The following is a 15,909-nucleotide window of genomic DNA, read 5'->3' on the forward strand; positions in this document are numbered from 1 at the left end:
CCTTGACTTATTTCACAGACTTGTGTAGACAGCCCTTTGCCACCTTTAGAAAGCTCTGCATAAATATGAGTTATTACTATTGATAAAATATGAAGCATTCTACCATGGGGATGTTGTATAGGCTTACAAATAGAAATAGATTCAGAAAGGATTCAGATAATTTATGTAGCAAGAAATCGATTGACAAGTATTTAGCATAGGCCCATTCTATACCAGGAGCCATGTTAGAGGTTGGAGTTTCAAAGTAAAAAAAAAAAATGAAACAGACCCTGCCCTCAAGGAACTTCCATTCTAGAGAGTTAAGGATATAGGATCACTAAGGTTCTTTTTGGCTTCCTATGATCTCTTGAACTTGACCCAAACTCTCTGATAAGGGTACGCTGTCCCTCATGGGGCCTCCTTAAGCCTTGTTTGAAGACTGTCAGAGAGGGGTCCTACTGCCTTTTGAGGCAGCCTGTTCTACTTTTGGGCAGTTCTTGGAGTTCCATCCAACCCCTTCCCCACATGATAGCCCTTAGTCATGCCAGACTTTTTTTAAATAGTTACTAGACCATGAGCTCAAGAGAATACTGTAAACATGGTTTATCTAAATTTCAGCATTGCATTTGAAAAAATTCCTTATTAGATTTTCACCAATAACATGAAGAGATGTAGGTTCAATGATAGTAATTATGTGGATTCAGACCTAGTAAATGACTTAACCCAAAGTGTAGTCGCTAATGCATTGATGTAACCTTGGACAGAGGTTGCTAGTGAAATGTCCTGTGGACTGTATTTTGGCCCTGTGATGTTCAACGTTTTTTTAACCCATGGCTTGGATGAAAGCTTAGAAAGCGTGTTGTCAGATTTGTAGATGACACGAAGTAGGGGGTGGATAGCTAACAATCTGGATCCACAAAGATCTAGGTGACAGTGTAGATTCAAAAATATCTTGGCAGGCTAAAACATTGGGTCAAATCTAATAAGAAGGCATTCAGTAGAGTCTGGTATGGCTGAGGCAGCTGGGTGGCATGGTGGTTGGTTTTCTGGACTTGGAGCCAAGAAGGCCTGAGTTCAGATCCTGTCTTAAACATTTACTGGCTATGGGACTCTGGGCAAATGGCTTAGCTTCTCCCAGCCTCAGTTTCCTCATCTTTAAAGTGAAGTTAATAATAGTGCCTACCTCATAGCTTGGGAGGAACAAAGGACATAGCACATTAAAATACTCTGTAAAACTTAAGGTACTATGGAAATGCAGAATATTATTTTATTACTACTACTGTTGCTGCTGCTGCTACTACCACCTGTGTTTGATTAAGCTACTCTGGCTCTTGTGATCACTGCTTCCTCTTTATAAGTGCTCAGGAATCATTTCTTTTACACTGTGTTCTAGAATATTTCCAGGAATAGACATCTAGCTCATGAATAGGATGCAGACTCCATTTTCTTCTCTTTATTGAAAACCAGGACGTTTGCCCTCTAGTGCTGTGGCATCTTTCAGATTCTGTTTAACTTCCACAGGTCATAGGCAGGGTCTCAGTGATCGTATCTGCCAATTATTTCAGTAACTCAGGATATTGTTTGTATGGACAGGTTTGAGGACAGCTGGGTACAGTCTTACCATCTCCTCACTTATATTACTCTTGGATTTCAACTCACTGATAGCCATTTTAAATTCTTTTCCCCCAGGTCCAAAGATTATTATCTGTGGGGGAAAAGTAGAAGCCAAGTAAGAGTTGAGTAGTTTAGCCTTCTCCCGGTCAGTGATTACTTCCATCTCATCCCCTGCTCAGTGATGGTTCTTTCAACTTTCTCTTTCAGCCAACATAGATAAAGGAGGGTCTCTTTTTTCCATCCTTGACATCTGTCACCAGCATCGATTGAGCCTGGGATTTAGTGTACCTGTTATTATACTCATAGGGCCATGCTACTCTTTTGGATTTATCTTCAATTAGTTGCCCCTTGCTTCCATCTTTTCTGCATGAATTTTTAAAGCCTGAGTTAGCTAATGATTTCCCCATGCAGATACTTAGGCATTTTCTCGGTCTCCTTTCTCATTAAAATAATTTTGCTTGTGTCTTCAAAATATTCTGGAGAGTTTCCATTTCTTCTGGGCTGACTTGTCCCGTAAAATATTAAACCATCGAATCTTACTTATGCTTTCTCCAAACCAGGGCTTTTAATCTGTTTTGTATCATGGACCCCTTTGGCATTCTGATGAAGTCTATGACCTCTTATCAGAAAAAAGTTCTCAAATGCATAAAATAGAATACATGGGATTATAAAGTAAATTAATCATATTGAAATGCAGTTATTGAAATTTTTTTCAAGTGCATGAACCCTAGGTTAATAACACCTGCTTTAAACGCTTCAGAGTTATACTCTCTATTAAATCCAGTGTGCATGCTAGATTATGCTGGTTTTCCTTTCCTTTCCCATCACAGATTGTATAATGGAGTTGTCACATCCATCCCAAGATTCCTTTCATTTCTGTTTCAGCACCGCCTTGTTGGTCACAGTTGGGTCGAGAGTAGTATTGGCACATGTCACTTCTGTCTATCTAAAAATGAAATTATAATACACTCTCAACTTGCCTTACTCAAGTGCTCCACTTTTGGGAGAGAGAGAGAGAGAGAGACAGAGAGAGAGAGAGAGAGAGAGAGAGAGAGAGAGAGAGAGAGAGAGAAACAGAGAGAGAGAGAGACAGAGAGAGAGAAAGAGACAGAGAGAGAGAGAGACAGAGACAGAGAGAGAGAGAGAGAGAGGAGAGAGACAGACAGACAGAGAGACAGAGAGAGAGAGAGAGAGAAAGAGACAGACAGAGAGAGAGACAGACAGACAGAGAGAGAGAGACAGACAGACAGAGAGACAGACAGACAGAGAGACAGAGAGAGACAGAGAGACAGAGAGAGACACAGAGACAGAGACAGAGAGAGAGAGACAGAGAGAGAGAGAGAGAGAGAAAGAGACAGAGAGAGAGGCAGAGAGACAGAGAGAATTTCAGCAGTTGTATGTATAATTGATTATATATATAATACCCATAGATATAATATATACAATCCAATCTATAAATATATCTATAATGTCGTGTCTCCATCCCAATTTTGTAGCCCCTGCTAACCCATCTCCTTCTGTATTTCCTCCTGTTCAGGTGGTCTGTCATATACCTCCATAACAATATCACTTCTGTTTCTTTTTCTCTTGAGTTTTATGAAGATGCTTCCCACGCCGTGTTTTCCCGTTTGGGTATATGGATTTCCTTATGTGATTTTATCTTCTTAACATACGGTAGTCTCCCAATACCTTTTTATCTATTTATTTCTTTTTAAATTCAGTATACTCTTCCAGAGAATAGTTATGAGTCCTTTCCTACTAGTCTCAATGATACCTACAAAGTATAGTTTTCCCATTAGAATTAAGATCTCTAGTTTCTCTAGTTTATGTGACATCTGAAATACATTTGTTCACAGGCATCTTGCTCTTTCGTTGTATATTATGTGATAGTTTACTTGGTGCAGATTTCAAAAGCAAAAGCTCCTGTCAACTGGCATTTTCTCTGTAGCTTTTCATACTGGTCCATATGGGAAATGCCTTCACCAGTTGTCTCCGAGGTATTTTCTCACAAGTTAGAAAAACAGCAGATTTTTCTCATGTGGAAGCATTTGATTGCTGATGAAGGCATGTAGAGGAGGCCAACTTCCTTTTAAAACTATGTCAGCAATAACTGAGTTAGGAAGCTACATCTGGGTTATTTGGTCTCATCAGTGCAGCATTCTCAGTGTGCTAATTTCTATTCTAACTTGGATAACGTTTTTTGACATTTCTTACCCCACTTCACCATAGCACAGAGACTGGGCCATTTAAAAAAAATTTACCATTATATTTTATGTTTCAGCCCACATGACCAACCTGCTATTTCCCAAACTTGGTGTTCTAGCTCCTACCTCCATGAAGTTCTTTCTTATACCTGGAATTCATGCTTTTCTCACTTCTGCCTCTTAGAGTCCTTAACTTTCTTTAAAGCTTAGCTCATATGTGACCATATGGGGAGTCTTTCTGCTCCTCCAAGTTGTGAGTGGTCTCTTCTTTCTCAAATGATCATGTATATTTTTATTTATTTGTTAACATGTGTCCCTCTGCAGAATGCAGATGACAGAGATTGTTTTTGGTTTTGTCTTTGTATTCCCAATGCTTGGCATAATGCCAGATACACACAATAGAGGCTTAGAAAATGCTTGCAGAAATGGATCATGGTACCCCATGGTGTCCTTTTACACATAGAATAGGGACTGGACCTGGGATTTCACTGATGTAGGGAACTCAAAGAGAGGGACCTTCCTCTACTTACGCAAACTGGCTCCTTCTCTTCAATTTATAGTCTAATGCCTGGGGCATTGGGAGATTAAATGCCTTCACTCTGGGTCCCACAGCCTGAAGCAGGCCTTGAACCCATGTCTTCTTAGTTCCTAGGCCAGCCCACTACCCACTATGCTATGATGACTCTCAGAGGTCCTTAACAAATGCTTGTTGGGTTGGTTTGGATCTTGGCATCCCCAATACTACATGTAGTATCTTTGTACACATGTACACATATACATATACATATATACATACTACATGCATATAGATACATACATAGGCACATACACTGTAAGGTTAATGGGGAATAAGATCTTCCCCGTCCATCAACAGGCCTTATGTGGAGCCCATTAAGGGAAGCTTGCTTGCTTGTAGGAAGGCTTACATACCTTTTGTTAATTTCTAATTAGGCACTGAGCCTAAAGAGTATATATTCTGAGAGGTGAGTTTTGCTTTGGGGGCTCGCTTATGAGAAAGATATTGTGATTTCCTGGTCAAGACTCTGAGTGGCCATATGTTCAGAGCTCCCTGACTCCTCAGAGGTAAAGGCTCCCTTGATTCAATGGTGGATGTAAAGCTTTAACTCAGGCAGTAGAGCCCTGTCTGTTGGTTTTTATTTCTCTGCTCTATATTTCCTCTGTTTGTATTTTATGTGATTAAAAAGAGAAAGATTATTGACCCCTGAAACAGCTATCTTTCCTTAGTAAAGCAGATAAAAGAACCTGCACTAGCAGCCATCCTGGGTATGCCAGTGTGGTTGCCGTTACACACACACACACACAGACACAGACACACACACATATAAACACACACACACACACACACATATATATGCATAATGTGTAATGTATCATATATTATGTATGTTTGAATGGAGTTGCTACGCTTACTGATTCATTTGTCTTGGTTGCCATAGTGAGGACTGCTGTTCACTAGAATTTTATCACTAGTTATGAAAGCGGCTATCTAAAATACCTCTTTTTCTTGTCTAGAAGCTTCTCTCAGCTCCCAGGCCTCAAAGCTAAGCCTATTTCTTGGAGGTCAGACTGTGACAAATCCACAGACAAGATTTACACAGTGGAAGACCTCGTGTAAGTCACTTCTTTTCTCTGGGCCTCAGTTTCTTTATCTGTAAAATGAAGACAGGTTGGATGGTTTCTGGCATCCCTTTCTGCTCTACATCTAGGGTGCTGTGAGCCTTCTCGTGAGAGTAAGAGAGAGTTCCCCTTGTCCACGACTCTGGAGGTGGCATTGTCCCATTGGTTATTAATTTCATCAGGACCATAGATGGGATACTAGGGCCATGTTCCTGTCTAGTTTCTGTAGAACAGGGATTCTTAACCTGGGGCTTGTAGACTTTGTTTAAAAAATATTTTTGATTACTGTATTTCAATATAATTAATTTCCTTTACATTCCATGTATTTTATTTTATGCATTTAAAGAAGGGGTCCATAGGTTTCACCACCTTGCTAAAGGGGTTCAGGGCATAAAAAAGTCAAGAACCCTTGCCCTTAAGACAATAGTTGAGGCTCTAGACCCTAGGGGTCGTAGTTAATTCTAAAGACACCAAAAGGAAAATAGTCTGGGGCCCATGAATTGAAACTCTTGCATCTCCAGTAAGCCTAGGACTCAGAATGACTCCAGAGAAACTTCCATCTACACTGTAAGTATCTGGTATGTACTGATTTATATATGTAAGATCCTATGATAATAATTAGCTAGTTTAAGCAGGGGGACAATATAAATTTATTTCAAATGAAAAGTTATGAGATTAATCACATTTGTTCCAAGTTTTCAGTTAGGAAAATTCCTAACATTTAGGCAGAGTTGGGTTCTCCAACTCTAGAACTTCTCACATCTTTGTGGTTGAGGTAAAATTCAGATTATTGGAAATGTTTTGGTAATAAACCCCCAAATATTATTATTATTATTATTATTATGATGATGATGATGATGTTACAGTGTCTGTGGCAGATAGGCACTAGGAGGGGAAGTTGGGGAAAAGAGGTGACCTTTTACTGAGACTTTCCTGAATTGCTCTGTACACTGGGGGCATCATCCCAGAAGACCCAGCAGGTCTGTGCCTGCATAGCTTGGATATTTACCTTCTTTAAGTCTCCTCTCTCTGCCATAGTTCAGTCTTCCCTTCTCTTTCTCCTGGGGTGCTAGTCCTTGGCTTAGCTCTGAATGATCTCACTCTTTATTCTCTTCTTCCAGGCCCCCAGAATCTCTCCATGGTTCTAAGATAGCTTTTCCTTTTCTACAGATTCCTTAGGGTATGACCAAGGATCCCAAGGATCCCACCCAATGCCTTTGATTTAAGGAGGTAGATAGGCTCTGTTCCTGTGTGATTCTGAGTGAATGAGAAGCATTTTTACTTAACAAAGGTAATTACTTTGAAGTGAGGTGGGATGATCAATGAAGCCCTACCTTACACACATTTATGATTTCCCTTGTTAGGATGTGAGCTTTTTGAAGTCAGGAACTGTTTGGGCTTTTTTTTTTTTAATTTTAAAACTCCAGTCCTTCGCACAGTGACTGGCCCATGGCTCTTACTAATGCTTGTTGATTGGTGTGGTCTGGGATTTAGGGCTGGACGTCAATCTATTTCTTGTTCTCCACGTATGACATGCTATCTCTTGTTTCTGTGCCTCAACACCACACATCCCCCCCCTTTTTGTCACTCCCTGAAATTGCTTTGTATGTATTTCATATTGATTTAGTTGTATATATTTTAGACGTAGAAATTTCTTGAGGGCAGGGATTATTTTATTTGTCTTTGTATCCCAAGCCACGGCCTAGAGGATAGGGAACTGAACTTGGAGCTTGAAGACTTTTTTTTTAATGTTCTGCCTCTGACGAGTATTATCTGTGTGACCCTAAGCAAGTCCCTCTTGGTACCCCTGGTGATACTCTGAGACTCTAAGTTAAAGATAAATCATATAGGTACAAGGATGTTCCCTGTGACGAAAACCCAGGTCAGGTTAACAACAACAAACAGCAGCAACGAAGAAACGTCTGAATTGGTTCAGTGGAGGTAGAAGCAATTTAGGACAAGAACGAACTAGGAAAGAGAAGCTGCTCTGTGCCAAACACAGTGCTGGGTGACGGCCCAAAGCTGTGGAAGCCACAAATGTGGTGCTGGGTGATGGCCCAAAGCTGTGGAAGCCACAAATGTGGTGCTGGGTGATGACCCAAAGCTGTGGAAGTCAATGAAGGACTGGGTGGGGTATGCAGGAAGCTTTAGCCCCATTCTTCCAACATTCATTGAGTGCTTCCAACTGCCAAGCCTCAGGCAGGGCATATTTCAGGGAACGCACCCAGGAAGTCATCAAGAGGATTGCATACTGCCATTCACTGGGGGTTTATGGTTATTCAGGTATAGGGTGGAGTACACAGCCTCTGAGGACCCTTCTAACTCCTGAGAGTCTGGGTTTTCTTTCTTTCTTTGTTGAGTCTATTGCATTTGAAAACTGTCCCTGTAGCCATGTTGTCCTTGTCATGTGATGTTCTCCAGTTGTAAAAAGCCATCTGGTTTGTTCCTTTCCAGTGCCCCCAGGACCCTTCAATAATAACTCATTTCCTCCACTTGCCAGAAATGCTCTGACCATCACCTGTGCCCCTCCCTGCCTGGCCACGTGTGAGAAAAACGCAGTCCTTGTTCTCTGGTTAACTTTTTGTTTCCCCTAATATGCACTGCAGGTCCAAAAGGGAAATGCATTTCATTAGTTGCCATCTCATAAGTAACGGTTATAAAACTACTTCTAGGAGATCATAGACAACGTGGAAATGACTCTGATTGCACAATTCTTTTTCCTTTTGCCCTTCCCATGATAATCTTCCCCATTTGCCATGAAGTCTTCTCTCTGGACCCGTGCATTTCCACCCTTCTGGGTGCCAGTTACCCCAGAAACTCTGATTACCCTTCTCCTGAGGCAGGAAGACTGGTCTCTTTAAGCACTGAATCTCTGTAGATTATACCCATTGTAAGGTACCCACTCTCCCTTTATGAACCTCTATCTTCCCTATAAGATTGTTCTTTGGTAGGACCCCCTCCTACCATTGAAATGAGATTTCCTCCTTTATTCCCCCATTTCAATCCCCTCCTTTACTTCTTCACCCATTGTCCTATAGGGCCTTTTCCTCTGAGAGGCAACAGGTTGTCCTTTGTAACTGAAGAGGACCAAAGTGACATCATTATGTTGGGGTCAATGTACAGTGTGTCTGACTGTGGCTGATCAGACCAATGTGAGCTTGGCAGGCTCTACCACAGGTCAGGAACATGTAGTCCACATGAACATTTGGAGTGGAGATGTCCCTAAATTTTCACATCTCATGTTTCTTTCGAGCTACTGCAATTCTGCTTTCCTCACAGAGCACAGTGGCTTCTTTGATGTGGGTGTGGCGTGCTGAACGGTCCTGTGCCAGTGTTTCCCATGTCTCACAATCAATACCAGAGCTCTTCAAAGAGACCTTGAGCATATGTTTGGCATTCGAACAGTGTGGCTGGCCCATTGGAGTTGAGCTCTCTACAGCAGAATTTGAATGCTTGGCAGTTCAGCTAGAGAAAGTGCCAGTACCTTATCTTGCCAGGTGATCTTCAAAATTTTCCTAAGACAATTCAAATGGAAGCAATTCAGTTTCCTGGCATGGTGCTGGTAAAATGTCCAGGTTTCATAGGCATACAACAATGAGGTCAGCTCAACAGCTCTGTAGACCTTCAGTTTGGTAGTCATTCTAATACCTCTTCTCTCCCATACTTTCCTTTGGAATGTCCCAAACACTGAGCTAGCTCTGGCAATGCATGCATCAATCTTATTGTCTCAAATATATGGAGATCTGAGTTAAATTTATAAAAATAAGATCTATTCCACAATTGATAAATGATCAAGGGATATGAATAGGCAGTTTTCAGAAGATGTAATTAAAGCTATCTATAGTCACATGAAAAAAATCCTCTAAGTCACTAATGATTAGAGAAATGCAAATTAAAATAACTCTGAGGTACTGCTTCATACCCATCAGAAATTACAAGTGCTGGAGAGGATGAGGAAAAATAGGAACAATTATTAACTGTTGGTGGAGTTGTGAACTGATCCAACCATTCTGGAAAACATTTTGGAACTATGCCCAAAGGGCTATAAAATTGTGCATACCCTTTGGCCCAGAAATAGTACTACTAGGCCTGTATACCAAAGAAATTTTTAAAAAATGGGAAAGGACCTAAGTATATGTATAACAATATTTATAGCAGCTCTTTTTCTGGTGGCAAAAATTGGAAATTGAGGAGATGCTTATCAGTTGGGGGGTGGCTGAACAAGATGTGGCATATGATTGTGATGGAATGTGCTATGAGAAATGATGAGGGGCATGGTTTCAGAAAACACATGGTAAGACCTATACGAACTGATGCAAAGTGGAGTGAGCAGAACCGGGGGATTGTTGTACACAGTAAAAACAATATTGTAGTGATGATGAACTATGAAAGATTTAGCTGCTCTGATCAATGCAGCGATCCAAGATAATTCCAAAGGACTCACGACAAAAATGCTATCCACCTTCAGAGAGAGAACTGATGAACTTTGGGTATAAATTGAAGTAGAATTTTCACTTTATTTTTCTTGATCTTTTTTCATAATATGGCTAACACAGAAATATGTCTTGCATCACTTCACATGTATAATTGAGATCATATTGTAGGGGAGAGGGAAGAGGGTGGGAAAGAGAGAATTTGGAAATCAAAATAAAAGAAGAGTGCTAAAACACATTTTTAAAAACGATTATGGAGATGGGGTTCAGCATGCTGAATTTGGGGGATACTAAGGAGTCCATTTAGGCCGGAAGGCAGTGAAAGAGGGGAGGAATGAGAAATAAATCTGGAAAGGTAGGACCAGAGCTGGATCATGAAGGTTTGAAATGCCAAGGTACAGAGTTTACATTTTATCCTAGAGACAGTTAGAATCTACTGATGATTTTTAACTGTAGTGTGCTATGGTCAGACCTCTTTTCTAATCAATTGCCTAAAAAAAATCTCTACTAAAAAACTCTCTAATAAAAATATAATGCTTAGGTCTGACAATTCCCTATTTTACTAAAATGCCTTTAGTGGGCACCCTGGTTTAAAAAAAGTCCCTTCAGACTTAAGAACTCTCATCAATACAATGGCTAACCATAATTTCGGAAGGATCAATGATGAAGCATGCTCCTCATCTCCTGACAAGTGATGAATTCAGGCACAGAAAGACACATTCTCAGACAGAGCTAATGGAGGAATTTTTTTTGTTTGATTATGTATATCTATTGCAAGGGTTTGCCCCTCTCTTTTCCAATGGTGGGAGAAGGGGGAGAGGTTGCCACAAGAAAAAAAGAAAAAAGTGAAAAGAGGGTCATTGAAGCATTTTTTTAAATGTGAAGAAGAGAACAGAGGGAACGCCAGAGGGAGATGCAGAAGAACAGAATGACTTTGAAAGTTATACACTGAATTTATGATATACTTAAAAAGAAATGCAAGCTGTCTATGGCGTAAATCCATAGTTTCATACTGAATCCTCTTTTTTGTTTGACTATGTATATGGAAACGCTCATTTTATTTGGTGTTTGTTAAGTAAAGAAAAATTAAATAAAGCAGTAGATAAATAAATGAAAGTATGTTCATCTGTTTAAAACTTTTTATCAATGACAAGGATAAAGGTGAGAAATTTGCTTGAGAAATTTGTAGAGGATACAAAGATGAGAAGAACCAACACATGGGATGAGAGAATCAGGATCCAAAAACTAAATCAACAAACATTTAAGGAGGGCCTACTATGTGTCAGGCACTGCACTAGGTACCAGGGATAGGGACAAAAATGAAATAGCCCCTGTCCTCAAGGAACTTACATTCTTGGGGATATAGTATATACCCAGATCAATAGATACAAATTATACACAAGTAGTTTTAAGAGGGAGCAAGTACAAGCAACTGATGGGGAAGGGTGAGATCAGAAAAAAGCCTCCCTTAGGAGGTGGTACCTAAGCTATACTTTGAAGGAAGCTGAGGATCCTAAGAGGCAGGGGAGGGGATGGAGTGCTCTCCAAAATTGGGGGACAGCCTGTGCAAGATTGTGACTGACTAGACTGATAAGCTAGATTTATTAGGTGCAATTTGATAGAGATAAATGTAAAGTTCTACACTTGGGTTCAAGTAATTAACTCCACAAGTACAGTAGTGGCTAGACAATAGTTCTTATGAAAAAGATCACAGGGTGGGGGTGTATTTTAGTGGACCACAAAATCAAAATGAGGAGGCAACAGTATGAGATGGAAGCAAAATAGAAGCATTAAGAGAGACATAATGTCTATAATGAGGGAGGTAACAGTCTTGCGGTACTTTGCCTTGTGCCAACCCATCAAATACCGTGTTCAAATCTGAGCACTTCATTTTAAGAAGCTCATTAGCAAGTTTGAGCATATCCAGAAGATAGTAACAAAGATGGTGGTGGTGACTGGAGCCTTCATGAGGATAGATTGAAATGGGAATGTTTAGCCTCAAGAAGAAAAGACTTAGAAAGGGTGTGATGGATGCCATCAAGTATCTGAGGGAATGACATGTGGAAGAAGGGTTTGATTTGTTTTACTTGGCCCCTGAGAATGGAAAACTAGGGGCATGAGTGGAATCATAAAGAGGAAGATTTCAGTTTTATATAAGTGAAGATTTCTTAACCATTAGAAGTACCTGAGAGTGAAAGCAGCTGCCTTGGGAGGGAATGGGTCCTCCTTCACTGGAAGTCTTCAGACAGAGGATAGACGAGCCCTAAGCCTCTCTTCTAGAGGCTCCTCAAAGCCTGTCAAAAGTACCAACAACGTTCTTCTGAGTTCCCAGGTTCACAACCCTGGTGTCATCCCACATATTAGAATCTAAACCTTGCAGTTTGTATTTTTCTTGTCCATCTCTTTGTCTATTCACACAGCTACCACTTTAGTTCAGACCCTCATCTCCTCTCACCTAGTTGATTTTTTAAAGTTTTGTTACCAATTTTTAAGGCATTTTTATTTAAAATTTTTACTTCCAATTCTACCCCTTGCTTCTTCCGTTCCCTCCCTCCTACCCTTCCCTCCCCACTCCCTGATATGGTAAGCAATCAGATATAGGTTACACATGTACAATCAAGTAAAGCATTTCCCTATTAGTCATTTTGTACAAGAAGACTTGAATAAAAGAAAAAAAAATGAAAGAAAGTGAAAAATAGCATGCTTCAGTCTGTGTTCAGACAATATCAGCTCTTCCTCTGGAGGCAGAGAGCAGGCTTCATCATTAGTTCTTTGGGATTGTCTTGGATCATCGTATTGCTGAGAATAGCTAAGTTATTCACAGTTCTTCAGTGAACAATATTGGGGCTACTGTGTACATGTTCTCCTGGTTCTGTTCTCTTCATTATGCATCAGTTCATGTAAGTCTTTCCATGTTTTTTCTGAAATCATCCTACTTTATCATTTCTTATAGCACAATAATATTCCATCACAATCATGCACCACAAGTTGTTTAGCCATTCCCCAATAGATGGGCATCCCTTTGATTTCCATTTCTTAGCCACCACATAAAGAGCTGCTATAAATATTTCTGTACACATAGGTCATTTTCCCTTTTGGGGGGATGTCTTTGGGGTACAGACCTAGCAGTGGTATTGCTGGATCAAAGGGTATGCACAGTTTGGTTGCTCTTTGGGCAGAGTTCCAAATTCCTTCTCACCTAGATTATTACAACAGTCTCCTAATTGGTCTCCCTGGCCTCAAGTCCCTCATCGCCAAGGTCCATCATCCACTCAGCTGCCAAAGGCATTTTTCTTAAGTCCTGATCTAGCCATATCACTCCCTCACTCCATCCACTTCAGTGCTTCCCTACTACCCATAGGATAAAATGTAAACTTCTCTGTTTAACTGCCCATGCAGCCTGTCCCCAAACTATATTTCCAGTCTCAGTGAATGTTACTTCCCATCCCAAACTCTACAACCCAGCCAAGCTGGCCCTCTTTTTGTTCCTCCCATCTCTGTGCTTTTGTACTGCTCACCCCCCATGCCTGGCATGTATTTCCTTCTTACCTCTGTGTTATAGATCCCCTGTCTTCCTTTAAGCACCATCTTAAGCCTAAAGCCTTTCCCAATTCTCAGACTGTTTCATTAAGTGCCTACTATGTGCCAGGTACTAGGCTAGGTCTTGGGGATATAAATATAAAGAATAAAATAATTCCTATTTTCAAGGGTAGAAGAGACAAAGACATATAGGCAATAACAGATAAATTTAAAGAGAATCAGTACAAATCAATACAGAGTTGCTAAATACTAGCTAGTTGGGGAAGGAGGGCATGGGTGTTTGGGGCATTAGGTAAGGCTCCGGGTGGAAGGTGGCGCTTGAGCTGCATTTGAAGGAAGAGGGGGACTCTGAGGCAAAAGTGAGGTTGGAGAGCTTTCCAGGCACGGGGGTGGGGGCAACAGCTGATGCAAAGGCATAGAAGTGGGAAATTGTTTCCACAATCCGGCTAGCAGCTTCTGTGGGGGTGTAAGATCCACCGACAGCCAGCATCCAGAAAGCTGCCAACAGCACAGGTTCTTTTGATCTGCTTAACTAAGGAAAGCAAGGTGAAGGGGTTGACAAGCTTACTTTAATTCAGCACACAAACATCATTCACTTAGTTCAGGGGAAGAGACCAGCACACTGAACTTCAGAGCAAATTACAAACAAATTACAAACATCAGACAGACCCAATACAATTCATAGTTACCAACATCTAGGTTCAGCCTGGGAGCTCAGAACAAGGGCTGGCCCAGAGTCACATGCCACCACTGCTTCGGGAATGAGCTCCAAAGAACAGACAGCCAGCCCCTGGTTTTTATATCTTTTTCAGCGTCAGGGGTGAGTCACACATGCGACTCACCCACGTGACCTAGAATCGTCACAAAGAGGCGGACTTAAACCCCATGTGGTCTAAATGCCTCTGCTCTCCCAGACACGTAAACTAGGCCCTCCCTGGAGTTAGCTCCACCTTGGGCCCCACCTTAGTTATCACTCCACACCCACTAAGGTTTTACACCTAATAGGGGTTTGGGCCTGGGGCTTAGCACCTAGGAAGGCTCAATGAATTACTTAAAGGGAACAAAAGCCAAACTCATCAAGGGCACTTGTTGAACTCAGTGCTAAGGAGCCCACTTTGCTTACCAGCACAGAACTAGAAGGTCATGTGTGAGATTCACCTCACTAGGCAGCTTCTGGGTCCCACTGGGTGCCTGTGGTCCCTATTTTAGTGTCTGTCCACATCCTAGATCACAGTTGCTGATAGAATGATGGTGGGGCCTTTTAGCTGGAATGTAGCCCAAAAGGCAACAGGGTTTGGAGGTGAAAAAAGAGAAATCTAACCACGCTGGATCCCCATCCGGTTGAGCTCAATCCGTTGGGGGAGCTGGGGTCGTTACTGAGCTTGTTTGGGCCACCCGGGAGAGCTCAGGTTCCTATTTCTCAGAACATCATTGCGTCCTGGGAAATCCCCAGCTGGTAGGTGTCTGCTCACATTAGAAGTCATGAAAGACATTCGTATGAGAGCCGAGTAAAGACCTTATGTTGAGAATTGGAAAGCTGCTTTGTTCTGATGCTGCATAAAATGCCTGGTGCGTGGTTTATTCATCTTTTCCTAGAAATGAGAAAAATGTCAATAAAAAGGGTTTTGTCCTTCCCACTCTTTCTATTTAAGCATGTGTAGAGAAAGGAAGCCAGTGGTGGAAGCCCTTAATGACAGTTCTTGGCCCAGGAGCTATAGGCTGACTGGACTGTCCCAGCTCTTCACTGCTTGGATTGGACTTTCTTCCAACCCAGTCTTCTACAACCACCACTCTCTGTTGAAGTCCCTCCCTTCCTTCAGGGCCCATCTTAGTTGATACCTCCATCTCAGCTTTCTTCCCCTCAGGTGTAAGCGATCTGGTATCCCTCCTCAAAGGTCTCAGAGCACTTGGCCTGACCCTCTTCTTTGGACTTATCTTTCAGTGTTAGAGTATTTTTAAATGATATTTCATTGATATCTTTTGTTTTTGCACCACCTGGATTTCCTTATGTATCTTTTCATTTCACAGAGAACCATACCTTACAATTTCTTTAATTGTAATTAATTAATTAATGTAATTGTAATAAATTAATTAAACATCCCTTAAAATTTCTTTTAAAGGGAGAAAAATGTTCAGTAAATCCAAAGAATACATTAAGAAAATCTGAGCACATATGTAATTTCCCACACCTATGGACCCTCGCTTCTGCAAAGGAGTAGGGGAGAGATGTTTCAACATATCTTTTCTTTGGGACCATGCGTGTTCTTTCTCAGCATTCATCTTTGATTTTTTTCTGTTCCTGCCAGAATATTCTCATATGTGTCATTGCAATCAAACAATCAAGAAGCATTTATTAAACCCCTATTGTGTGCCAAGCACTGGCCTAGGTACTGGGGATGCAAAGACAAAACGGAAACATTTGCTACTCCCAAGGAACCTCCATTCCTCTGGAAGGCAAAGTACGTATATTTGTATGTAGAACATAAATATAAAGTGAAAAA

The sequence above is a fragment of the Trichosurus vulpecula genome, chromosome 9 (assembly GCF_011100635.1).
Source record: "Trichosurus vulpecula isolate mTriVul1 chromosome 9, mTriVul1.pri, whole genome shotgun sequence".
Taxonomy (NCBI): Eukaryota; Metazoa; Chordata; class Mammalia; order Diprotodontia; family Phalangeridae; genus Trichosurus; species Trichosurus vulpecula.